At 35.9% G+C, this 26893-nt stretch overlaps 1 pseudogene; it reads right to left on the bottom strand.

Moving 5' to 3' along the window:
* Nucleotides 1-1633: 1633 nt before the first annotated feature.
* Nucleotides 1634-6087, bottom strand: LOC128568522 (zinc finger protein OZF-like; annotated as a pseudogene).
* Nucleotides 6088-26893: the final 20806 nt, after the last annotated feature.

Genomic DNA, 26893 nt, shown 5'->3' with positions numbered 1-26893 from the left:
TCCATCCAGGTAAATGTAAAAGATGTATACCCTTGTATTGATCTGCCGTTAAATATAAATTGCTCCAGGAAGGGCATGACCTTGGGTGAGGCAGATGTGTGTAACTGAGGATATCCCTGAGGATTCTCACAGCTGAACTTTGTCTACTGTTAACACTCTCAGCAGGTGAGGCAAGACCCTTCTTGAAGATGGATGGGATACTACATTTCCATGTCCATTAAAAGCATTTTTAAAAGAATTTCAATCACAAAAATTTATAAAAGTAGTACAAGGATTTTCCGTTTGTCCTTCACTCAGCTTCCTCAAATGTTAACATCTTACATAACCACAGTATAAGAAATTATCACTAACGTAGTTAACTAACCTATAGACTTCATTCAAATTTTGGTAATTTTCCCACTAATGTCCTTTTCTTTTTTGAGACAGTCTCACTATGTTGCCCTCTGTAGGGCGCGGTGGCATCACAGCTCACAGCAATCTCCAACTCTTGGGCTTAAGCGATTCTCTTGCTTCAGCCTCCCAAGTAGCTGGGACTACAGGAGCCCACCACAACACCCAGCTGTTTTTTTGTTGTAGTTGTCATTGTTGTTTAGCAGGTCAGGTTCAGGTTCAAACCCACCAGCCCCAATGTATGTGGCTGGCGCCCTAACCACTGAGCTATGGGTGCCAAGCCGCCACTAATGTCCTTTATCTGGTTTGGGAATCAATCCAGGATCTCATGTTGCTTTTAGTTGTCATGTATCCTTAACTTCTTCTAATCTGAAACAATTCTCCAGTCTTTCTTTATCTTATCACTTTAAAAAAAGTACTGGCCAGTTTTTTGTTAAATGTCTCTTAATTTGGGTTTGTTTGATATTTTCTCACAATTAAACCTTGGTTTTACATTTTTGGCAAGAATAAGACAGAAATGGTGCTCAATGCATCACATCTGGAGGTACATCGTGTTAATGTTTCATTACTGGTGATGTCAACTCTGGTTATTTGATCGAGATTTTTGTCTCCACTGTAAAGTTAGTGTTTCCTCTTATTTAATTAATAAGTATTACACAATGTATCCTTATAATTAACAAAGGAATCTGCTTTGAGAATGAACTATTTCGTAAAAGGTAAGGCTATGTTCCAAACTCCAGAGGTCTATGCTATAATTCTCTTATTAGCTAACTTCACAGGCAGCATAAGTAGCATTCTGTCAATAATTTTGTCTGCTGAGCCATAAACCCCAAATGGCATTGATGTTCTTAATGCATTCTGGAGTAGACATAGAGCCTTCTCTGATTCTGGGTTCCATTTAAAGCTAGCAACCTTAAGAGATACTCAGCAAGAAGGTCAGAGAAGGGCAACACAAGATAACATGTATTGCCTCCAAAATCAGGAGGCTCATCAAATTTGCCTTTTTATTTCAAAATAAGGCAGTACAAATGTTTTCATTACATGTTTTGAGTCAGGGCTATAAATGTGCCCATAGCTTTTATTAAAAAGTCCAAAAGCAATAGATGCTGACATGGATGCAGAGAGAAAGGAATGCTTGTACACTGTTGGTAGGATAGCAAGTTAGTACAATCTGTATGGAAAACAGTATGGAGATTTTTTCAAGGAACTAAAAGCAGACCTACCATTCAATGTAGAAATTCCATTACGGAGTATCTACACAAAGGAAAAGAAGTCATTTTATCAGGACACCTGCACCCAAATGTTTATTACAGTGTAATTCACAGTTGCCTTTTTCTTAATGATAAGGAGTTCAAAGGGGAAACTACAGTTTGTTTTTCATTTTGGGGGGAATACTTTAATATGTTGGTTCTCAACTTTCCTAATGCCTCCTAATGCCGTGACCTTTTAATACAGTTCTCATGTTGTGGTGATCCCCAACCATAAAATTATTTTTGTTGCTACTTCATAACTATGATTTTGCTACTGTTATGAATCATAATGTAAATATCTGATATGAATCCAAATGTAAACTTTCATTGTTACAAAGGGGTCGACCCACAGGTTGAAAACAGCTGCTAACATGATCAAGATTTTTGAATTTCCCAAAACTTTACAGAAAAGGTAGCTCCTTAAATTTCTGTGGGGCTTACCTCCTTCTCTGACATACTTGTATCTTATCAAGGCATCTAGGGTACATGTTACTTGCTATTAAAGAGGTACAATCAATATGATCTCATTAGTGTGGTGGGGAAATGTGATGTCCTATGTAATAAAGAGATAATCAGAATCTTTTGACTCTTGACAGGAGCAGGAGCACCACTGACCTTTGTGGTGCCTGGGACAAGAACAAAAATAGACCAGCATTTTGGAGGCCTCAGCTCACAGTTTTGAGACCAGCCTGAGGCAGAGCAAGACCTCATCTTTAAAAATAGTCAGCCTCAGGAGGCTAAGGCAAGAGAATCACTTAAGCCCAGGAGTTTGAGGTTGCTGTGAGCTATGATGCCATGGCACTCTACCTAGGGTGACAGTGAGACTCTGTCTCAAAAAAAAAAAAAGGAAAAGACTAAAAATAGAGACAGATTTCCCTGAGTCTCTGAGTTTTGTTTCTCTACATTATTCTTTTTTTCAGTCTTTTAAAATTTTAATAAAATAGATAATTTCACATTACATAGAGAGCAAGTCCATCCACTCATTGTTAATAAAATTTTAGAAATATTTTCTATAAAAGTTTAAGATTTGATTGGGAATGGATCCATTATAACACGATTTCTGCAGGTCTGGTGTTCCCATCCTCTTCTTCATTCTTACTAATTTTGAGAAATTTTAAAAATGCAGAGAAATACAAAAAATAAGACAAGATATCCACATACTGTAATCCAGAATCAGCTAGTATCTTTATATTTTCTTGGAGTCTTTTTAAAGAAAAATGAATATTTATATAAAAAGCTGAAGTCCACTTTAACCAATACCCACCCCACTTGCCACATTCATTCTCTTCTCTTGACTCTTCAGAGAGACCATGATTGTCTGTATTCTTCCAATTCATTTCAAAAACATTTACATACACGTATGTATCCATTACCAGTATATAGTACTGAATTTTGTGAGGGAAGTTTTAATTAGAATTTACAAAAAATCACTGTACTATATTTGTCATGCTGCAACTTGATTTCCTCCTCAACATAATTTTTCAGATCTGTTAATAAATATTGATATCATTTGTTGCATTTGACAGATATACAGTATTCTGTCAAGAATTTTCCATTTTGTGGCTTGGCACTTGTAGCTCAGTGGTTAGGGCACCAGCCACATACACCGGAGCTGGCGGGTTCGAATCCAGCCTGGGCCTGCCAAACAACAATGACAACTACAACAGCAACAAAAAATAGCTGGGCATTGTGGTGGCTAGCTGTGGTCCCAGCTACTTAGGAGGCTGAGGCAAGAGAATGACTTAAGTCCAGGAGTTTGCTCTGAACTATGATGCAAAGGCACTTGACCAGCTGTGATGCCCCGGCACTCTACCAAGGGTGACATAGTAAGACTCTGTCTCCAAAAAAAATTTTTTTTTCATTTTGTTCCATTTTTGTCTACTACAAATCAAGCCGTGATTAATATCCTGGTACATATTTCCTGAGCATACATACTCATGAGTAGAATTGCTAAGCAGTTTTGAAGCTGTTATGGGAATGTGTCTCTAATTCCCAAGGTAATAACCATTTATAATATAGCCTTCTCATGTTGCTGCTTTTAATCTCTGTAGATTTTATATTTGTATAGTTCATGGTCTATTTTCTTCTCCTTGGAGAACAAGTTACCTCCAAATCGTTTTTTTAAATAGTCTCATTATGTCCTCATTGGATGCTGTTTTTTTTTGTTTGTTTGTTTTTGTAGAGACAGAGTCTCACTTTACCGCCCTCAGAAGAGTGCTGTGGCGTCACACGGCTCACAGCAACCTCCAGCTCTGGGGCTTACACGATTCTCTTGCCTCAGCCTCCCTAGTAGCTGGGACTACAGGCGCCCCGCCACAACGCCTGGCTATTTTTTTGTTGCAGTTTTGGCCGGGGCTGGGTTTGAACCCACCACCCTCGGTATATGGGGCCGGCGCCCTACTCACTGAGCCACAGGCGCTGCCCTGGATGCTGTTTCTATCATATCCCAAATTCTAATAAATACATAATCTTCCTGGAATCTCTTCTGCTCTGCTGAATTAATCCCACAAGAGTTTTATTTTATTTGTAGTTCATCATATCATCTATGTTTGTCTTTTTTTTTAATATTTATAATTTATTTTTCTTATTACACTGGTGAAGATCTCCAGATTTATGATAACAGCAATGGCTAATGGTTATGTTTCATTTCCATTTTAGTAGAAATGTGTCTAAAGTTTCAGTATTACCTTTGCTATAGTTTTTTTTGGTAGAATTTTAATGATATAAATGTCTTTCTCTTCAGTATGAATTCTCTCATGTCCCATAAGTTTTTAGTGTTTGTTAGTTTACCTCATTCATGATGCTTTTGCTTCAGAGTGATTCTGATTCACTGAGTTGTAAATTCCTGATGAAGACTTTGCCATTTTCAATGTATTCACAGGGCTTTTATTTTTTTTTCCTTTTATTAAGTCATATATACATAGATCATGAATACATTTATGCCTTTGTGGGATTCAATGTGTTGATTATTTGTATAAATTGGAGTGCTTACATCCAACTAATTAACATAGCTTTCATCTCATTTACTTAACCACAGTGTTAAGACATTCGTATTCTATACTTGATAGATTTGACTTGTACCCTTGCAATATGCTCCATAGTTGTGGTCCCACCATTAACCCTCCCTCTATAAAACCATCCCCCTCCCTTTCCATCTCCTTCCCTCCTTCATCCTGGACTATAGTTGTGATTCATCTTTCATATGAAAGTATTCACAGGGCTTTTCATGAGTATGGATTTTCTGGTTTATAACGTGGTGTGACTTCTGGCTCAAAGCTTTCCCACATTCAGTACATTGACAAGGTTTCTTACCTGTGTGTATTCTCAAATGCAGAGCAAGGGTTGAGGATTGAGAGAAACTTTCCCCACATTCATTGCAAACATAGGGTTTCTCACCTGTATGGCTTCTCACATGAAAAGTAAGAGATGAACTCTGAGAGAAGACTTTTCCACACACATTGCGTTTGTAAGGTATATCTCCTGAATGGATTCTCACATGTACAGTAAGTGATGTTTTTTGAGAGAAGGCTTTTCTGCATTCATTACATTCATAGGGTTTTTCTCCAGTGTGAATGTTTTGATGTTTTATGAAGTACTCCTGGCCAAAAGCTGTTCCACATTCACTACATTTAAAGGATTTCATCTGGGCATGGTGGCTCACATCTGTTATCCCAGCACTCTGGGAGGCCGAGGTGGGCAGATCACCTGAGCTGACAAGTTTGAGACCAGCCTGAGCTAGAGCGAGATCTCATCTCTAAAAATAGCCAAGCATTGTGGTGGGTGCCTGTAGTCCCAGCTACTTGGGACACTGAGGCAAGAGAATTGCTTGAGCCAAGACTTTGAAGTTGCTATGAGCTATGAGGCAATGGCACTCTACCAGAGGCACCAAAGTGAGACTCTGTCTCAAAAAAATAAATAAAAAAGTGGTTTCTCTCCAATATGGATTTTCTCATGTTCAGTAAAGTTTGATTTGCCACTAAAGGTTTTCCATACTCCTTACACACAAAGGGCATCTCTCCCGTGTGAGTTCTCTGATGTCAGATGAGATTTGACTTCTGAATAAAAGCTTTCCACAATCTTTACACTCAGAGAGTTTCTCTCCAGTGTGAACTTTCTGATGGGTAGGGAGGTTTTCCTTCTGGCTGAAAGATTTTCCACATTCATTACACTCAGAAAGCTTTTATTCAGTATGTGTGTTCTGATGTTTAATGACATCCTGCTTTTGGCTAAAGGCTTTTCCAAATTCATTGCATTTGAAGGGTTTCTCTCTAGTATGAAAATACTCATGATCAGTGAGATTTGACTTGTGGCTGAAGACTTTCCCATATACCTTGAAAGCAAAGGGGATTTCCCCACTATAAATTCTCTGCTGACTGAGTTGTGACATCTGAATGGAAGCTTGCCTACATTCACAAGGTTTCTCTCCAGTATGAATTTTTTGATGAATGAGAATTTACTTATGACTGAAGATATTTCCTCATTTCTTACATTTATAAGTCTTCTCTGTGTATGGCCTTCAAATGCAAAATAAAGGATAAGGTTTGAGAGAAAATGTTATCATACTCAATATATTCATGCCTTCTCTTCAGTATAAATTTTCTAATATTCAATAATGTATTGCTGCATTCACTGATTTCTCTCCAGCATGAATTTTTTTGCTGTTCAGTGAGATTTGTCATCTAGCTAAAGGCTTTTCAATATTCCTTAGAAGGACAGTATTTCTCCTCAGCATGACTTCAACATTCAATGAGATGGGACATATGAGTGAAAGTTTCCCCACATTCAATAAACTCATAGGGTTTCTCACCAGTATGAATGCTCTGATAAAAGAAGGGGTACAAACTTTTTTAAATGAAAGAATTTCCATACTGATTTACAATGTAAAAGAATTAATACCATAAAGAATAAGCCAGAGGACTGCCAAGCTAATTAAATTTATAATTCTTTCCTACACAACTTTTCTCATAATTAATTTTAAATGTCTTTCAAACTCAAAACTTCAAAAAGGTGTCGCCTTAAAAGATATAAGGTCTGAGATCAGAAGTACTTTTCTAATTTCCTTATATTCACTGTTTTTCTTCAGTCTGTACCATAAGATGGATGCAACTTTCCTCCCAAATCTTGTCACTACCCACTCACTATCTTCTCAGACTTCTTCTGGACAGACGTCCTTTTTACTTCTTTCTCCACTATACAGTTAGTCATCTTGCTTCAATGGAGGATCACATTTGGTTTTGTCCCTTCATAACCTACTATTAATTCCACTTGTTACCATCTACTTTAAAGATATGCCTCCTAGTTTCATAACACATGGAACCAGGGGCCATACTCTCTCTACATTATTCTGAGGCATTACTAGTATCTTAATTTAATTTAATTTTGCCTATGATCTGAATCAAAAATTAAGTCAGCTGACCAAAAGAACTGTTAGAATCAGGGTGCTAAAGGTTAAATACTGAACTCAGAATCTCTGGGAAATGCACCCATCTAAATTCATAACAATCGAAATCTTTGTTCTTTGTTTTCTGGTCTAGCATACTAAGAGCCAGTTCTCAAACATATTCATAAGGTTTACATGATTTAATTAGCAAAATTTTGCAATTCTTTTAGTTTGCAGGTTTGGTACTTGTCCCACGTGGGTGTGGTAGGATATCACTCTAATTAGAGGTCTAGAGGGGATGAGAGTTGATGGGTGAAGGTCATGAGCAGGCCCTTGCAATGTAACTCTGGGTTGATGTTTTACAGAGTATTTATGCACGTTAGGAAAGTCTCATAAAAAAGGAAGGTGAGGGGCGGCGCCTGTGGCTCAAAGGAATAGGGCACCATCCCCAGATGCTGGAGGTGGCAGGTTCAAACCCAGCCCTGGCCAAAAAAAGAAAGAAAAAAAAGAAAAGGAAGGTGAGTTGGCGGGCGCCTATAGTCCCAGCTACTCGGGAGGCTGAGGCAAGAGAATCGCCTAAGCTCAAGAGCTTGAGGTTGCTGTGAGCTGTGATGCCACTGCACCCTACTGAGAGAAAAAAAAAGGGGAAGGTGAGTTTGCTTCTTCTGGAAAAAAGGCTCAATTAGTTTGGAGATTCCAGTTACATCTGACTTTAGCCAGCTGTCCCCCTTTCAAATAAGGATACTACTCTTTATCAATCCGTGTTCTAGCATTTTTATTAACAAATGCAGTGATTATGAATTCAATATTTGTAATTACAGTAGAACCTCCATAGTTGACCACCTCCCTACATTTACCACTTCAAGTTGACCTAATTTTCATAGACTAGATATGTACCACGTCTACATATCAGTGCTGTAGGCCTAGTCCCTTATGTTGACTGCGTCTGTATGTTGGCCAGTTTGTTACAGTCCCTTGGGTGGTCAACTTACAGAAGTTCTACTGTATTTATCTGCCTAAAGAATAAGACTTTGTGTCTGATTTTATCTACATCACTCTTGAGCTCCACAGGATAAAAGAGATTCTTTTAAATCAATTATAAAAATATTTAGTTTTCAGATTTTTCCTTACCTGAGAATTTAAAAAGCTCTTAATTTGTCATTTTCTTTAAATTCTCTATTTCTGTTAAGAGTAACCACTCCATCCCATGAAAGAATTTCCATTCTGATTTACAATTTAAAAGAATTAATACCATAAAGAATAAGCTTTCTCATTCCTACCGTAACAGTTTGGCCCAGCATCTACTTTGCCTGCTAGAGATTACCTTCAATAAGTAAGTAATTCCAGGCGACCTGAGTAACTATTTTGCTCTTGCTTTCCAGGGACTCCCAAGGACTTATTATCTAGAGGATATGAAATTGTCATTGCTTTTAATCTAGCCAGATCATACCTTAAATTTCATTCTTTAGTATCTGTTGCCAGCAACCTCTTCTTATACAAAATATTTTTCTAGGCTCAGAGCACGTTAACAGAAACAACACTAGATAGTATAGGCAGAAAAGTATTTAATATACATAATTAGATTTTTACAACATCATTGGAAAGGCCAAATAAGTGGGACTCATGAACTATTTACTTCCAAAACAAATTGCCATAGCTGTGATCCAGGGATCAGTAAGCCACTTTTGCACAGTTAGTGCCTAGATACGGGAACATTCAGTCTGGCTGTTTCTCTTTGAACACTGGAATGCTGAGTCTTTCTTCCACATCTGCCTCTCAACATTGTATTTCCACAGCCCTGCTTGTGCGCCAAGTATGGCAATACTTGATGCTTGTCTTATATTCTCTTGACCCATCTCAGAGTTCACCTATAGTTCAATGAAAACTTTTCAGAAACTGGCAGTTTCTTACCTCTAGCACTTCTTTCTTTTTACTTCTCTGCCTGAGGATTTTCTCTGATGTCATAGGAGTTTGCTCTGTCTGTGCACATGGCAATCTGGAATTTCCAGAGATTTAATGCCCCTGGGATTATCCCTCAATGAAGACAGGTAGTTGGATGTCAATGAACTCACTTTCTGGTTCCTTGGTGGGACAATTCTAAAGCATATTCCACACAATTCCTCAGAGGGTCCCCTAGAAAAATTCAGGCCTATGGTAGTCTTCTTATTAAAATAATTATTTTTAATTTATTGACATTTCTTCCTTCTCTTTCTCAATTCCCCCACTACCTAACTTGTGCTTCCTGAGACCACTTTTCTGATAAATTAATTGCCCCTAAGTCCTTTTCCTTCGGGTCTGCTTTTGGGAGAACAAAACAAAGACCGTGACCTTAGAAAGAAAGTGGTCAGCATGGGATTCTGAACATGAATTACTTTCTGGTCACATAGCAACAATCCAGTGCTTGTGCTAAGTGGGGTTGTGATAACCCCCATCATGCTATCACATTACACTTACTAAGACCCTCATCTGTAGAGGATTGAAATGAACAACAGGTGTAAGAGAAACTGTTGGCTTATAAAATAGCTTCTACCCCTGACACAAATAGAAAAAAATCTTTTTAGAAGGATTGTAAAATTGGCTTCCCTTTCCTGCTGACTGTAAGCCCTGAATAAGTAGAATGGCAACCTCAAATTAGCCAACTATCAATTTAGGAATGCTGTGAACATCAAAAGCCCTTCCATGGAAACATTTTAAAAAGATATTTATTTGCAGAAACTGGAAGGCTAGATGTCCTGAAAATCAGACCCAGTATTTGATGTGTTAGTAACAAAGCTACAAAACAGACTGGAAACACAGACATGGCAAGTCTTCTATGTTAAAGTCAGAACCATGATAGGAAAGGAGTTGTATTCTGAGTCCCCAGATGGGGATGTTTGGTTGAATGTACATGAGAAACTTATACTTTCAAATTCCCCTGAACTCTTTTTAGAAATAGGCTTTTCTTTTGTCTAGGGTAAAGAGGACTTACATTGCATGGAGATAGCGTAAAGACTTCATTGAGGTAAATGCTTTGCAAGGTGAAATTTATCCTATTCAAGGCTGGCTTGCTTTTGTATCTATAACTAAGATTAAATAATGAAATAATGAACTGAGCAGGAAAGTAAAATTGCTCATGAGAAAATAATTTACTAGAAAAGTTGTAGGGCGGCGCCTGTGGCTCAGTTGGTAAGGTGCTGGCCCCATATACTGAGGGTGGCGGGTTCAAACCCGGCCCCGGCTGAACTGCAACAACAAAAAAAAAAAATAGCTGGGCGTTGTGGCGGGCGCCTGTAGTCCCAGCTACTTGGGAGGCTGAGGCAAGAGAATCGCTTAAGCCCAGGAGTTGGAGGTTGCTGTGAGCTGTGTGATGCCATGGCACTCTACTGAGGGCCATAAAGTGAAACTCTGTCTCTACAAAAAAAAAAAAAAAAAAAAGAAAAGTTGTAAGGCATGGCAAATATGTACTAGCAGGAACTGCATATTATGTTTGGGAATGAATATTCAACATAAATATTTGTGTGTGTGTGTGTAATATACTACTGGATAGAGGAGAGTTTGTGTTATGAAGACACTGTCTTCTGACTTAATAGTTGCCCTTCAGAATTATCTCCTGGCTAAGACACTCGGGACAAGAACTATATACTGACATACTGTGGCGCTGGCCCCTTGAAGCTTGACCATTTTATAATGGCCTATGTAAGTTAGAGATGCCAGAACTGCCTTCGATAATATTAAATAATAGGTCAGAACAAACAAACATATTAGAGTGGATTTATTACATGACACCCGAAAACGCATCCACATACTCTTTTCTTTGGGAGAGCTTAGGATACATTTACTTCACTAAAGCAATTAAGAATACACTAATGAAGGGACATTCGTATTGTTTTTGTTTGTTTTGTTTTAGCTGGCATGGGTTGGCTTCCAACCCACCAGCCCTGGTGCTTGTGGCTGGCACCCTAACCACTGAGCTATGGGTGCCCAGCCGAGACCTCCATATTGTTGAAATGCTCAGTGGTGGCTGACCTTTCTAGACCAGGGTCATTGATCTGAGCTCTTTGATGGCAATAGGGATGAGACATTTATGAAACAATAGAAGCCAGGAGGTAGCACTTAGCCATTAGAAGCGAAGTGCGAGTAATTATTGTAATGAGAAACAAAGTTGGATTTGCAACCAGGGGCTTGGACACACAGGGATCTGTGACAATGCCTAATAAGTCATACTATTACCAAGGGTTAATTTTGAGGAACCAGTAAGGTTGACTTATATAAACAAGACTTTATCAAAGCTAAATTTACAATCACCAAAATGTAAACGTCAAAAGCCCTTCCATGGAAACATTTTAAAAAGATACTTATTTGCAGCAACTGGAAGGCTAGATGTCCTTCCAACCTAAATGCCCACCAATCCAAGAATGGGTTAACAAGCTGTGGTATATGTATATCATGTAATATTACTCAGCCACTAAAACAGATGGAGGCTATACATCTTTTGTGCTAACTTGGATGGAGATGGAACACGTTCTTCTTAGTAAAGCATCACAAGAATGGAGAAGCAAGAATCCAATGTACTCAATTTTGATATGAGGACAATTGATGACATAGTACATGGTGGGGGTGGGGGAATGGGGTGAGAAGAGAAGGAAAGAGGGAGGGAGGTGGGGGTTCATGGTGTTTGGCACACCTCTTGGGGGAGGAACACATTTATAAGAGGGGCATTGCCTGACAAATGCAATTAGTGTAACCTGGATTTTTGAACCCTCAATGAATCCCCAACAACAACAACAACAACAAAAAAGTTCAAGAGCTGGTAAGTAGAAGGCTGGTGATGTCAGAAGATGTGATGGAAAACCATGATCATTCTCTCAGTTTCTACATTTGAACCAGTTATCAATCTCAGACTCCATTAGTTGGAGGGGATGCTTGGTTCTCTTGAGGAAGAACAATAAACCCTGAATAATCAACACGAGGATATATATAAATTTCACATAATTTAGGAGTACTCCTCAAAGGGACCTATGACCATTTACCAGATTAACCATACTGAGGAAAGGGGATGATCCAGATCTTTTGAAGACTAGTGTGTACAGAGTCTTGAGCTGACACTTATACAAGGTATCTGGAATGTCATCATGGACTCCTCACCAAAGTGAGAGCATATGTTGGTCTGCTGATAAATGGAGTCCTGATCCAAATGCTTGTCATAGTGGGTCCAAAATATCTTCCGCCCTATCTTAAGGTAATATTCCCAATTACTGAGTGTGTAATGAGGATGTATATATCTATATAGTAGCTGCCAGATCTTGTATATTAGTTCCCTGCAGAATAAAAACAGGGAGGAATAATCTGAAACTGTTCTTTCCAAAAGCCAAGAGAGTAATATTATCAGTAATATCATACCTCTCACATATTAGAATTGCAGAGATTAGTGTTACTCTGAGACTTAAAGGATGCAGAGCAGTGGTTCCCACTGTCCATTATTCAATTCACCTATATGATGTTTACAGAAACAAAATGTTATTGAAGATGAGAGCAAACTCTTGTCTACTATTGACTGAACCCATGGAAGTCCAGGGGGTGTATGGACTATACACCCTTTTTGCCTCTCTCACTCAGGTGGACAGATTGAATCACCAGAGTTTAGAAAACCTTTGTCCCTAACCATCCCAGTGCTTTAATGGACCCAAGAATGAAGATACTCTGGAGTAGGAATGGAGGCTCTGCATGTCTAGAAGGAAGGACTCCCTCTCACCAAAGCTGATCTAGAGATATTCACTGTGAAATCTCTGAATCCTAGAGACCAACGCTGAGTCCTGGATGTGCTATCATTGTCTGGTGGTGAACTGTTTATATTAGATGTCATTTATCCTGGAGAGAGAAAAAAATTGTCCATACTTAGATGATAGTTATTATCAATATAAATATTGTCTTTCTTGCACTCAATGCCTCTGTTAGCACCACAATTTGAGGCTTCTTCATGGTCAAGTTATAATAATTTAATTAGCAAAAATGTATATTTGATGAAAACAAGTCCATAAATAGTGAGCATATAATGATACAAAAATAAAAATGCTTTTTTTTTGCTTTGCCTTCAGATAATTAGTACAGATTTTTAGTTTATTTGTTGATCCTTATACCAACACTTCACTGTCTTGATTACTGCTATTTCACTCTCTCTCCATATATATATATATATACACACATGTATATATATGCATATATATACATACAGACATACACACGTATATTCTATATATTTTATAGTGTGTGTGATGATAGGTAGATAAAAAGACAGATAAATAGAGTGTGTGCTGCTTATCACTTGCCATTTTCTACAAAACAGCCTGCTTGGATTTTGGTCAAGCTTGTAGCAAATCTATAGATCAACTTTAGGAAGAATGGACTTTTTAAAAATATTGAGTCTCTAATACATAAATATGATCTATATCCCCATTTGTTCAAATCTTCTCAATTTCTCTGAAATGTTTTGTAATTTTCAGTGTGAAAGTCTTGCATGTTTTTCTTAAATTTATTCTTTATCATTTATATTTTAAATTTCAGATTAATGTAAGGGTACATATGATTTGATTACATTGTTTGTATTTGTTAGGTATAGTCCAAGTTGTAGTTGTAGCCTTCACCCAAGAGGTGTGCCATATACCCCTACATTGTGCTTGTTAGGTGAGAGTTTACCAACCCCCCTCCTTTCCTCTCTCCCTCCCTCCTCTTTCCTTCCTCCTCCCCTCCCCCTTCTTGAATTTAATTGTGTTTTTTTCTGGTGTGTATGTGTAGTTATTCATCTATTGATTTCATATTAGTATTGAGTACATTGGATGCTTGCTTTTCCATTCTTGTGATAACTTTACTTAGGAGATTATTCTCCAAATCTATCCAGGTAAATATAAAACATGTAGTCTCCATTTTTCCTTATGGCTGAATAGTATTCTACGGTATATACAGACCATAGTTTATTTATCCATTCATGAGTTGATGGGCACTTGGGTTGTTTCCACATCTTAGTGATTGTGAATTGAGGTGTGATAAACTTTCTAGTGCAATGGGACCATTGCACTGGTAAAATGATTTTTTTTTTCTTCTAGGTAGTAATGGCAGGATCAAATGGAAGGTCTACTTTTAATTCTTTAAGGATTCTCCATACTTCTTTCCAAAAAGTCTGTTTCAGTTTGCAATTCCACTAACAGTGTATAAATATTCCCTTTTCTCTGTATCCATACTAGCATTTGCAGCTTTGAGATTTTTCTGGGCTATTCTCACTAGGGTTAGGTGATATTTTAAGGTGGTTTTGATTTGCATTTCTCTGATGATTAGGGAAAATGAGCATTTTTTCCCATGTGTTTATAGGCCATTCATCTGTCTTCTTGGAAGAAGATTCTATTTATGTCTCTTGCCCAGTGATAGATCAGATTGTTTGCTCTTTTCTTGTTGATTAGTTTGAGTCCTCTGTAGATTCTGGTTATTAGAGCTTTGTCAGATTTGTAACATGTGAATGTCTTCTCCCATTCTGTAGATTGTCTATTTGCTTGAATTGTGGTGTCTTTAGCTGTGCAGAACCTTTTTAGCTTGATTTGGTCCATTTTATTTATTTTTGTTGCTGCATTTACCAAGTGGATCTTCTTTATGAAATCTTTCCTCAGGCTGGTATCATCAAGAGTTTTCCCCACACATTCCTCTAGAGTTTTTATTATTTTGTGTTTTATATTTAAATCTTTTATACATCATGAATAAGTTTTTGTAAGTGGTGAGAGGTATGGGTCTTTTACATGTGGCTCAGCACTCCTTCTAGCCCCATTTATTAACTAGTGATTCTTTTCCACAGTGTATGCTTTTGTTTGGTTTATCAAAGACAAGATGGAAATATGAGGCTGGTTTCACTCTAGTTTTTCTATTCTGTCTCATAGATATATGTCTCTTTTTTTGTGAGGTACTGCAAAAGCAGTCCTTAGAGGGAAATTCATCTGTTTTTATTTATTTATTTATTTATTTATTTATTTATTTATTTATTTATTTATTGTCTCACTCTGTTGCCCCAGGCTAGAGTGCTATGTATAGCTCACAACTACCTCAAACTGGGCTAAAGTGACCCTTCTTGCCTGCCTCAGCCTCACAAGCAGCTGTGATTATAGGAAACCACCACAATGCTCAGCTAGTTTTTCTATTTTTAGTAGAGATGGGGCCTTGCTCTTGCTCAGGCTGCTCTTGAACTTCTGAGCTCAAGCAATCCACCTATCTCGCCTTCCCAGAGTGCTAGGATTACAGGCATGAGCCACCACGCTCAGCCAAAATGTGTCAATTTAAATGTCTAATTATTTATATTTTTGATGCTGGTGTAAATGGCATGGTTTTAAATTTTTATTTTCCATTAGCTTATTGCTATAGAAATATCGACTTTGTAAATTGATCTTATATCCTGCAGCATTGCTAAATTTACTCATTAGTCCCTGTAGTGTTTTATAAATTCCTTAAAATGTTCAACATACACAATCATATCACATATAAAGAAAGATTATCTGTTTATATCTTTGCATCTTTTATTTCTCCTGCCTTTCTGCATTGACTAGATAATCAATAGAAGCAGTGTAAATATTCTGGTCTTGACTCTTATCTTAGAGGGAAAGTATTCAGCTTTTCAACATTAAATATGATGTTAACTTTTGGATTTTTGTAGATGTTCTTTATCACCTTGAGGATGTTTCAATCTTTTAGGCTGCAAGTTTTCACAAGAATGCATTTCAAATGTTTCCAAAGACATTTTATGCCTCTTGGAGGTGATAATACAAATTTTCTCCTTTATTTTATTAATATGATGAATTACATTGACACACATTATATTTATTATCTAAGTTTTATTTAATTTACAGGAACAGAAAAACCCCATTATATGCTCCACAAATCAACAAGGTGCTTATTTATCTCCTAGGAAATTCCAAAAGTAAGCAGGGCAAGGACAGTATAGCCACTGAACAATGTAATTGGGAAACAAAGTTACTGGTTTGTTCATTTTTCTGCAGTGTTGTGTGACTTGGGGAAACAGAGCCTCAACTAGAAATATTATGAGAACTATTTCCACACTATAGAAATTAGACCTCTCATGAGGGGAGTCAGAATATTTGGAAATGTCTTTAATCATGATATCCTGAACTAGTGGTATGAGTGAAAAGGTTTAAACTTGAAAAGAAACAGCTCTGCATGTCTAGACACCAAAATGTAATCATAAAGGATGAATTCATGGAGGTGTTTTTTTTTTTTTTTTTTTGGAAACTGAAGTTAAGTGCTTGGTGATTGACTTAGTGCTGATGTTCAACACAGCCAGTAGTCAGGAAGACAAGCTTAGAATTTGGAATTGCTGAGCACTCCTGGCTCAGTTTGTCAATATGCTACTGCCACATCCTTTTGAGATCTATGTCTTCTTCATTTCTGCATTCCAAATCTCATTCAATTTCCTCTTTTGTCCAACTCTAACCTGTAAACAGTAATTAGGATTCTAGAAAATATCTCTAAGCCTTATATAATACAACAGAGCACAAACATAATTACCCCTAGCTTTCATCCTTATGATTTCAAAGCCTCTCTTTTTGACTTGAAGAGCTGTGTCCAACTTGAACAAAAAAGAAAAGAAAAAGAAAATATTTAACTACCAAGTTAGGTAAACCTGTACCTTTTTAATAATGGCATATAGACCAATACAATTACTTGTAGAATACAGTCACTACAAAACATGCTGAAGAAACATCTTTCCACAGTACATATTAATAACCTGAAACATTTAAAGTTCTCAGCAAGGAAGAAGTGGGAAATAGATACGCATATACCAGGACCTGCTACATGAAACCAAAAAGAAAACCACAAATAGTGGCTCAATATCACAACGATCATATGCATTGAATATAATGGAAATTAGAGACAAAAATAAAACAATTATAAATGCTTTTACTTGCATATTGAAAGTATACTTTACTTCGGCCTTAGGTCTTCACAATGGAAAGAAGACATTTATATTAAATGAAACATAAGGAATATGTACATAGCAAGAGTTGTGTGATATAGTTGAAAGGGTATTGAGAACAATAGTTATCATCATAGAGGGTTTTTTTTTTTTTTGCAGTTTTTGCAGTTTTGGGCTGGGGCTGGGTTTGAACCCACCACCTCCAGTGTATGGGGTCAGCACCCTACTCCTTGAGCCACAGGCACTGGCCTAATCATAGAGGATTTTTTTTAACTATAAAACTTTTTTTAATTTTAATTTTAATTTTTTATTTTTCAGTTTGACCAGGGTCGGGTTCAAACCTGCCACCCTCGGTATATGGGATCAGCGCCCTACTCCCTGAGCCACAGGCACCACCCCATCATAGAGGTTTTTATTAGAAAATAAAAACCTATTTTTATTTTATTAGAAAATAAAAACTTGTTTCTAGTCCTTATCTTAAACATTGTTATTGTTGTTAAATTTTAAGCCTTTTTAATTTTGTGAAGGCAAAAAGTGGAAACTTGATAAACACATGTATATGTAAAAATAAAAAAAGAAAAAAGAAAGAAAAAATAATAAATAAAAACTATAAATTTGAGCTGGGAGTCCACTTCTAGGATAAGACACTGATAATGCTCTTCCACATATACAACGTTTAAAAGATTTCTCTTCTAGTATCAATTTTTATGCAAAATAAGAGATGCATATGAAGGGTTTCCCACATTATGTTCCTTGGGTTTCATTCCTATGTGATTTTGCATGTCTTTGAAAGTAAGAGAGCAAACTAAAGGATTTCCACATTCCTTGCAGTCATATCTCCCAGTATGAGTTCTCACTTTAAGGTTTTCCCCTCTTTCACATTTATATTATTTCTCTTCAGTGTGTGTTCTCACATGTATCACAAAGTGTGAAAGATTATACTTTTCCTACACTTAAATGGTTTCTCTCTAATGTGAATTTTACAATGATTTAAAAGAGTTAAGATTTTCCTGCACTCCTTATGTTAATAGAATTTCTCTCCAGTGTGAGTTCTCATGTGTTCTATAAGGGATGAGGAATAACTGAAGACATTTCTGCATTTCACACATTCACTAAGTGCATTAGTCAGTCCCTGCTCTTCAGAGAAACAGAAAGAATAAGAGACAGATAGATAGACAGACAAGAGGGGATATATTATGAGAACCAACTCATGTGATTATGAAGGCTGAGAAGTCCCACAATATACTAGTTTTAAGCTGGAGAACAAGGTGAAGACAGTGGCATAGCTCAGTTCAAGTATAATGGCCTGAAAATGTTGAGGGCCATTAGTGCAAATCTCAGAGTTTAAAGGTCAGAGAACTTTGACTTCTTATGTCCAAGGGCAGGAGAATATGGCTGTCTCAGCTTCTGAAAAGAGTACATTTGCCTTTCCTCTGTCCAAGCCAGCTTATTGGATAGTTTACAACCACACTGAAGGAGAGGGTCTTCCTTACTCAATGCACTTATTCAAATGCCTATATTTTCTGGAAAGACCCTCACAGACTTATCCATAAAAAATAATTTACCAGCTCTCTGGAATATCCCTTTAACACTTAAAATTATCACACAGTGTTTCTCTCCAGTGCACATTGTTATGTGTCTAATAAAATGTTATTTGCCAGGTGGCACCTCTGGCTCAATGAGTAGGGTGCCGGCCTACTCAAAATCCAGTTCAAACCCAGCCCCAGCCAAACTGCAACAAAAAAATGGCTGGGTGTTGTGGCAGGCACCTGTAGTCCCAGCTACTCAGGAGGCTGAGGCTAGAGAATTGCCTAAGCCATCACTGCACTCTACTGAGGGCAACAAAGTAAGACTCTGTCTGTTAAAAAAAATGTGATTTGCCATATTGTTTGCAATCATAGGACTTTTCTCTAGAATTTGTACTCATATAGTTATTAAAGGAGTAGGGTAAATTAAACTTTCCCATATTCCTTACATGTTTTATTCTCAATTGTAGAGCAAGTTTTGAGGAATAAGTAAAGGCTTTTCTACATTTCTTATATTCATAAGTCTCCTCTCCATGTTAGTTCTTACACGTACAGTAAGAAATATACAAGAAATAAAGGTATTCTCACATTTTTTATATTCATAGTGACTTTCAATATGAGTTCTCACATCCTCACTATCCTATTCTCACATAGTGCACTAAAAGATGAGTAGCAACAGAGGATTTTTCCACATTTTTATATTCATAGGCTTTCTCTCCAGTGAGTTTTCATGTTTTATAAGAGATCAAAGAGAATGAAAACCTTTTTTTGCATTCCTTTTCAGAGGGTTTACCTCCACTGTGAGTTTTTACATGTGTAGCAATAGACAAAGAATAAGTGAAAGCTTACATTTTTCATATTCGTATATTCTTCTCCAACGTGAATTTCACACAAGTTCTAAGACAAAGAAAATATGAAGTGTTCTCTATATTTTTTACCTTGATAGAGTATGTTTCCAGTTTGTTTTTCCATGTGTCTTAACAAGTGAATGATTAATGAAGGATTTCTCACACTTGCTGAATTTAGATAATTTCCCTCAATCATGACTTTTTAGCCCACATTTAGATTTGGACTCTAAATGAAGGTTTTTTTTTTCACATTTATTGTCCTCATTATAGTTCTCTCAAGTTTGGAATAGTTTCTACAAAGTAGATACCAAGTTATTTTAAGAGGTTTTCAAATTTGATTATATACTTTCTGCACCATATGAATGTATGCCCTGTATTTTCTGCTGATCCATCTGTGCCATGGCAAAAAGGATGGATGTTATATAATTGGAAGGTTTTTTACATTGTAGGTGAAGTAGCATAATACTGATTTAAAGTAGACTCTGACAAGAAAAGGCTGTGTATTGCTGTTCTTAGAAGAAACACTCCTGAAAATATTATAGCTAAAAAGTCAATTGAGGATATGAAATGGAATACCAAAAAATATACAATTAAGTCAAAAGAAAACAGAAAATGAGAAACAAAGGAATGAAAACAGAGGGTAAAAGTAAATAATGGCAATAGGCACACTATAGAAATAATTAGATTACTTATAAATGGAATAAACTCTCCAGTTAAAAGGCAAAAAATTACTACTTCCTTAAAAAGCAAGATCTAACTATGTGGTTTACAAAAGATGCTTTTTAATATAAAGACCGATAGAAAGTAAAAGGATGAAAAACTATGATACCAATTCTAAGCATAAGAAATGACATGATTATGTTAATATCAGACAGGGTAGCCAGAGACTAAAAGGGACATTTATAATGATGGATATTAATTCATCAAGAAGATAAAATAATTCTGCCCATCTGCACATTAATAATAGAGCATTAAAAGACATCAGGTTAAAAAATTCTAGAACTAAAATGAGAAATAGACAAATTTACACTCTTGAAGATTTAACACTTTTCTCCTAGTAGTTGCTAGAACATGTAGAAAAATTAAGAATAAAAACTTAAACAACATTATCAAGCAATTTAGTTTAATTCATATTTATAGAATACTATATCCAATAACTATAGATTATATATTTCACTCAAGTGCACATAAAAAATTCACCAAGATAACTTACATAACAAAAATTAGATAATTTTTTAAAAATTTTCAAAAAATTTAAATTATACAGTGTGTGTTCTCAGACCAAAATAGAATTATTTTAGATATCAAAAATTATATCTTCAGATACTTAAAAATTAAGCAACACACTTCTAGTTAACCCACAGGTCAAAGAAGAATACAATATGACAATTATAGATAAATTTAAATAAATTTAAAAACACATTTCAAAACATGAAATTCAGTTTAAGTAGTATATAGATAGAAATTTATATATTTAACTTATATCTTATATATTAATTTATACAAGAAATGAAAAGTTTTAAGTCAATAATCTAAACTTTCAGAGGATTGAACATATGAAGAGAAAACTAAATCCAAAGTAGGTGGAAGAAATAAAAACATTAATAATAAAACTTAATAAAATAGAAAACAGAAAGTAATAGTAAAAGTATCAAAGCCAAAAAGTCAGTTTGTTTTAAAAGATTAATTAAATTGGTACACTAATAGCAATATCAATAAAGACAAAAGGAGGGAAAACTTAAATTACCAACATCCAAAGTGAAAACGGGGCAGCATTCTTTCTAAACAGATTGAAAAATGACAAAGAAATGTTATCAATAGCTTCATGCCAATAAATACACTATCTTAGATAAAATAGGTCAATTTGTTTCAAAAACACAAATTGCCAGCTGACACAGAGAAAAGTGAAAATCAGAAGTGTAGTATATCATTTATGAAATTGAGTTTTTAACTCAAAATCTTCTCACAAAGAAGCTATCATTCATGAATGGCTTTTGCAGTAAATTTTATCAAAACCATAAGTAGATTAATAAATATCTTAGACAAACTCTTTCATAAAATTGAGGAGGAGGAAATAATTGCCAACTCATTTTATGAGACCAGGAGAACCTAAAATTAAAACTCGACAGGGTTTTATAAGAGAAAAATTGCAGACCAGTATCTCTCATGAACATAGTTCTAAAAATTCTCAACAAAATAAGCACACTGAATCTACCTAATAGTTAACATTTTTCACACTGCTGTATGTTACCCAGAAGAAAAACATGTAAAAATTTATGCAGTCAATGATGGTCATATAGGCGCTGTTCTATTCCTAGTCTCCGGGACTCTAGCTCATCAGATCTGCTTGGATGTCTTCTCAGTCTTCCAGTGTTGTTCCTGCTATCCCACATTTGGAATGATGAGGAAATAATTTCAGATTTTACTGCTTTAATTTCAGCTGTAACCACTATTGTACCACAGTGATGGTCATTTGAACTTGTAAGTTGAAAACAACAAATAACGGGGACAAGGGTGAGGCAAGCGTCTCAGAGACCAATTTTAAGGGATTATCAAAACACCTAGTAGTAAAGATGAATATTATTTATTGCAATATTCCAAAAATTCACATTTAATGCCAAAATTTATGAGGAACAAAATACCAAAATTTTAAATAAAGGAGCTACCCTACACTTGCACACATTGGCTTCACTTACTTCACCCTAACCCTGACTTTATTAGATACTTTTTTCAACTTTGTTTCTTAATTTCATTGGGCAAAAAATTACTATTCCTTCTCCTGGACTGACTTTTTAAGGCCAAAGGGACCACTGAAATTCTAGATCTGATATTATTGTAACTGTTAAATTTACAAAGAGAAAATCTTTTAGTTTGCAAACACAATTTTTTCTATAGTATGCTTTAATGCCAACTCTATTATATACATTCATGCATTAAAGAACATTAAAGAAAAAATTTTTCAATGTGGAAAGTTTTGGAAAAGCAATGTTACTATTGTATACACATCTCCATGCAGCATATCTCCCACCATCTATAAAGCCATCCGCAGACACACACACAAACACATGCACACACAAATGTACATGCATACAAACACAAGTACAAAAATATTCTGAGTGCAGCTGTGGAGTTCTAAAATTGTTTGGAGTGTTATTATTCATGTATCATAATAGATTTGTCTTTATTTTTTTGTGAGTATGCTGGTAAGTATGAGTACTGCTCTTTTTTATTTGAATAACATTTTTTTTTATTGTTTGGGATTCATTGAGGATACCAAGAATTAGGATACACTGATTGCATTTGTTAGATAAAGTACCTCTTATAATTGTGTCCCACACCCAAGAAATGTACTGTATACTGTGACCCCCATATCTCTCCCTCCTCCCCTCTCCCCACTCCCTCATTTCCCTCCCCCACCCCTTGTATTAGCTCATCTACTTCCTTCATATCAGAATTGAGTACATTGTTGCTTCTCCATTCTTGTGATGCTTTACTAAGAAGAATGTGTTCCACCTCCACCCAGGCTAATACAAAAGACATAAAGTCTCCATCTTATTTAACGGCTAAATAGTATTCCATGGCATACATATACTACAGCTTGTTAATCCATTGAGTAATGCTTTTTTGAGTCATTTCAGATCAATCTAAGAAAGACAAAAGCATTAATCCTTTCTTTGTAACATAGGATAAAAAGGGAGTAGTACTGACATATTGAGACCTATGGGCCTGTTTAAAAACATATGTTTTTTATGTGAGTAGGTGGTTAGGAATTAATACAAATATTTTATTTGAAAAGTTAAAAGACCAAATCTAAAAGTACTGGTAATGGGCTTCCTTCTCTTATTTGAAATTAATATTATCTTGAAAATAGCCATAATTGCCACCACATGACAGGACTACTCCTGAGGACTGGATGCTAGCAGTAATAGTCTGGAGGAAATGTTATTTGCTCTTCTCTATTAACAGACAGAATGGGGAATATAAGTATGGGACCAATTTCTGCAAGGGGTAGAATTCTCCAGACGTTATTTTTAAAACCCTAGTCAGTCAGATAATGATTACGGCAGAAACAGAACGAAAAACAATAAATTCAAGTATTTAGGTCACTTTGCTATTGCACCTCTTCCTTTGACATGTTACTATGGGGACAACAAGGTGTAAAAGGAAAAAATACACTTAAAAAACATGCTACTTGGATGTAACTGGACATTATTCTAGGTGAATTATCTCAGGAATGGGAAAACAAACACCACATATTCTCACTGATAAGTGAGAGCTAAATTATGGGTACACATGGTCATAAAGTAATACAAAGTTCATTGGAAACTAAGAAGGGGGAAGGTTGAAAGGAATGAGGGATTAAAAACTTACCTAGGGAGTACAATGCACACCATTCTGGTGACAGGAACAGTAAAATCCTTGACATCAGCATTCAGAATTATATAATTCATCCACATGTAACAAAAACAGTTGTACCCCTTAATATTCAATCATGTGAATATCTTTGGTTCTTGACTTTCTCATTTACATTTGAGAGCATATGACACAAGAGGGTTTGCATAGCCTGTGGTAAAATTTCTGCAGTAATTTCTAGGCTACTGATAATATCCTGATTATTTTTGTTGTATCTCCCAACATAAAGAATGTAGGATTTAGGTGAAATTTAATTCATGTACATGGAGTATTCCAATGAGGCCTCTAAGTTAAATTCACATAAACCATCACAAAAATCATCTTATATTGGTGCTGTTATTCTGTTAGTTTTTCAGGAAAGTGAAAAATTACATTTATATAGAAATAGGCATTGAATTAACAAATGTATTCATTATCTTTATGTCTCTTTTGTTCTTTTGTGAAGAAAATACATCATTACAGAGTGCTCACCCAGGGCTATAAAACTAATTAGGACGTTATTCCAAGAATAACTCATAACACTCCATGATGACTTGACAATATCCAAGAGTCCCCTCCTAGTGTAGTCAAACTTTTAACTTTTAAGACAATATTTTCCAAAAATTTGGGCATCAGCCAAAGTGGCATCATTTTATATACAATTAAAATAGTAGCATTAGTAAAATTTTCTAGAACAATTTCTATATTTATTGTAAGAGAAATTGATGTACCATGATGATATCGTCAATAGTAGTTTGGAGGATAGTGAAGAAATACTGCAGCTTTTTTTTATTATATGAAAAATATAGTTAATGGGATTTTCAGGAAACTATCTTCCCCGTTTTAATGCATTTGTAGGAGAAATTAAAGTTCTCCTCCACTTTATAATTATTGGAATATGGAATCTCTTACCTTAAGAATGCTGTCATGTGATCACAAATACCTATGTATTCCAAACTCTATTAAGGAAGAAAATAAAGAGCAAGGGAGGGAAATAAAGAAAAAGGGTCAATGACCTTGGGTTAATGCTATAAAAGGCAAGTTGGAGTTATGCAAATCTCAAAGGGAGTCTACAAAGTTTGGAATAGAAATAGGAGGAAAAAGGAATGGCTATGTTTACTTTGATGAAAGAGTTTCTACCCTGGTGGTTTCCAAAAATCTTTGTTCACTATTCTTAACTTTCATTCACTAAAAAACAATGACTTGTTGCTCATATTCAAAACAATTACAAGTGTTGTGTGACATATAGGAAAATTGTTTTTTTATTCTTTTACCAGCCATAATGTACCAAAACACGTAGATAGCTGATCTGCTGAATTTTCAGGATACCTGCTTAAATTATTTTATTTTATTTTTGGGATAGAGTCTCACTTTGTTGCCCTTGATCAAGTGCCATGACCTCATAGCTCAGAACAGCTTCCAATTCTTTGACTCAAGAGATCCTCTTGCCTCAACCTCCTGAGTAGCTGGGACTACAGGTGACTGCCACAACGCTTGGCTATTTTTTTTTTCTATTTTTGGTAGAAATGGGGCCTTGCTCTTGCTCAGGCTGGTCTCCTGAGCTCAAGCAATCCACCCACCTCAGCCTCCCAGACTGCTAGGATTACAGGCATGAGCTACTGTGCACAAAGCCCTTAGATAATTTTATTAAGGAAAATTTTTATCCCTGATACTTTCCTGCCAAAAAAGGAGGCATGTTCTCGATTGCTGCATAAACATCCTTTTCATCTTGCTCAGGACACCATTAATGCAGATTTAAGAATATGCCTGGCATTTATCATTTCATCTTCTCTTCTATTCTCCCAACTCAATTTTTGGAGATGCTACTAGCCATGAATATTCCTTTGAAAATTCAACTATTTGTATATATTTACCAAACTGATAGGTGATTGAATGAAAATATGAATTCAACTGCAGAAGTTCAGAGTGCTCTCCCTTGATAATACTTAAAGGAAAACAAAACTACTTTTCTGATAAGCATCTCACATATCTTAAATAGATAGTTTGGAAACTAGTCAGACAACTGTCAAAGTGAAAAAGTAATCATCTGTACCATGAAATGTAGCAATCCACCAAGGAAGACTAATTTGTGGAAATGCAAATCAAAACCACCTTGAGATATCGCCCCAGTGAGAATAGCCCATATTACAAAGTCCCAAAGCTGCAGAAGCTAGTGAGGGTGTGGAGAAAAGTGAACACGTTTGCACTGTTGGTGTGACTGCAAACTAATACAGACGTTTTGGAAAGAAGTATGGAGAATCCTCAAAGAATTAAAAGTAGACCTTTCTTTTGATCCTGCAACTCCATTACTAGGAACTATAAGAACATATATACTAGAATGTTTATCATAGCTCAATTTACAATAACCAAGGTGTGGAATTAACCCAAGTGACCATTTACACATGAACGGATTAATAAACCATGGTATATGTATACCATGGAATACTATTCAGCCATAAAACATGGAAACTTTATATCTTTTGTGTCAACCTGGATGGAACTTTTCACTTAGTAAAGTATCACAAAAATGGAAAAGCAAGCATTCAATATATTCAATACTAATATGAAAACAGTAGATGAACAAATACATATCAACACAAGAAAAAAACATAATTAAACTCAAGTGGGGGAAGTTGGAAAGGGGAGGGGACAGAGAGAGGAGGAAAGGGAATTGGTGTGCTCTCACCTAACAGGCACAATGTATGGCACAAAATACGGCACACCTCCTGGGTGAGGGGCACAACTATAACTTGGACTCATCCTAACAAATGCAAACAATGTAACCTAATCGTACCCTCATATTAATCTGAAATTAAAGTATACATAAAATATTAAAATGCACACCAAAAAGACTAGTCCTCTGTGGTTTGTATCTCTACTCTCTGGGCTCTAGGCTCTATCCTCTAAACCAGTGGTTCTCAATCTGTGGGTCATGACCCCTTTAGGGGTCAAATGACCTTTTTACAGGAGTCACCTAAATACATCCTGCATATCAGATACTTACATTACGATTCATAACAGTAGCAAAATTATAGTTATGAAGTAGCAATGAAAATAATTTTATAGTTGGGGGTCACCACAACATGAGAAAATGTACTAAAGGGTCACAGCATTAGGAAGGTTGAAAACTACTGCTCTAAACCATCATTCCTTTTTCATTAGTG

The sequence above is a fragment of the Nycticebus coucang genome, chromosome 17 (genome assembly GCF_027406575.1).
Source record: "Nycticebus coucang isolate mNycCou1 chromosome 17, mNycCou1.pri, whole genome shotgun sequence".
Classification (NCBI taxonomy): domain Eukaryota; kingdom Metazoa; phylum Chordata; class Mammalia; order Primates; family Lorisidae; genus Nycticebus; species Nycticebus coucang.
This window is presented reverse-complemented; position numbering and strand designations above follow the sequence as displayed.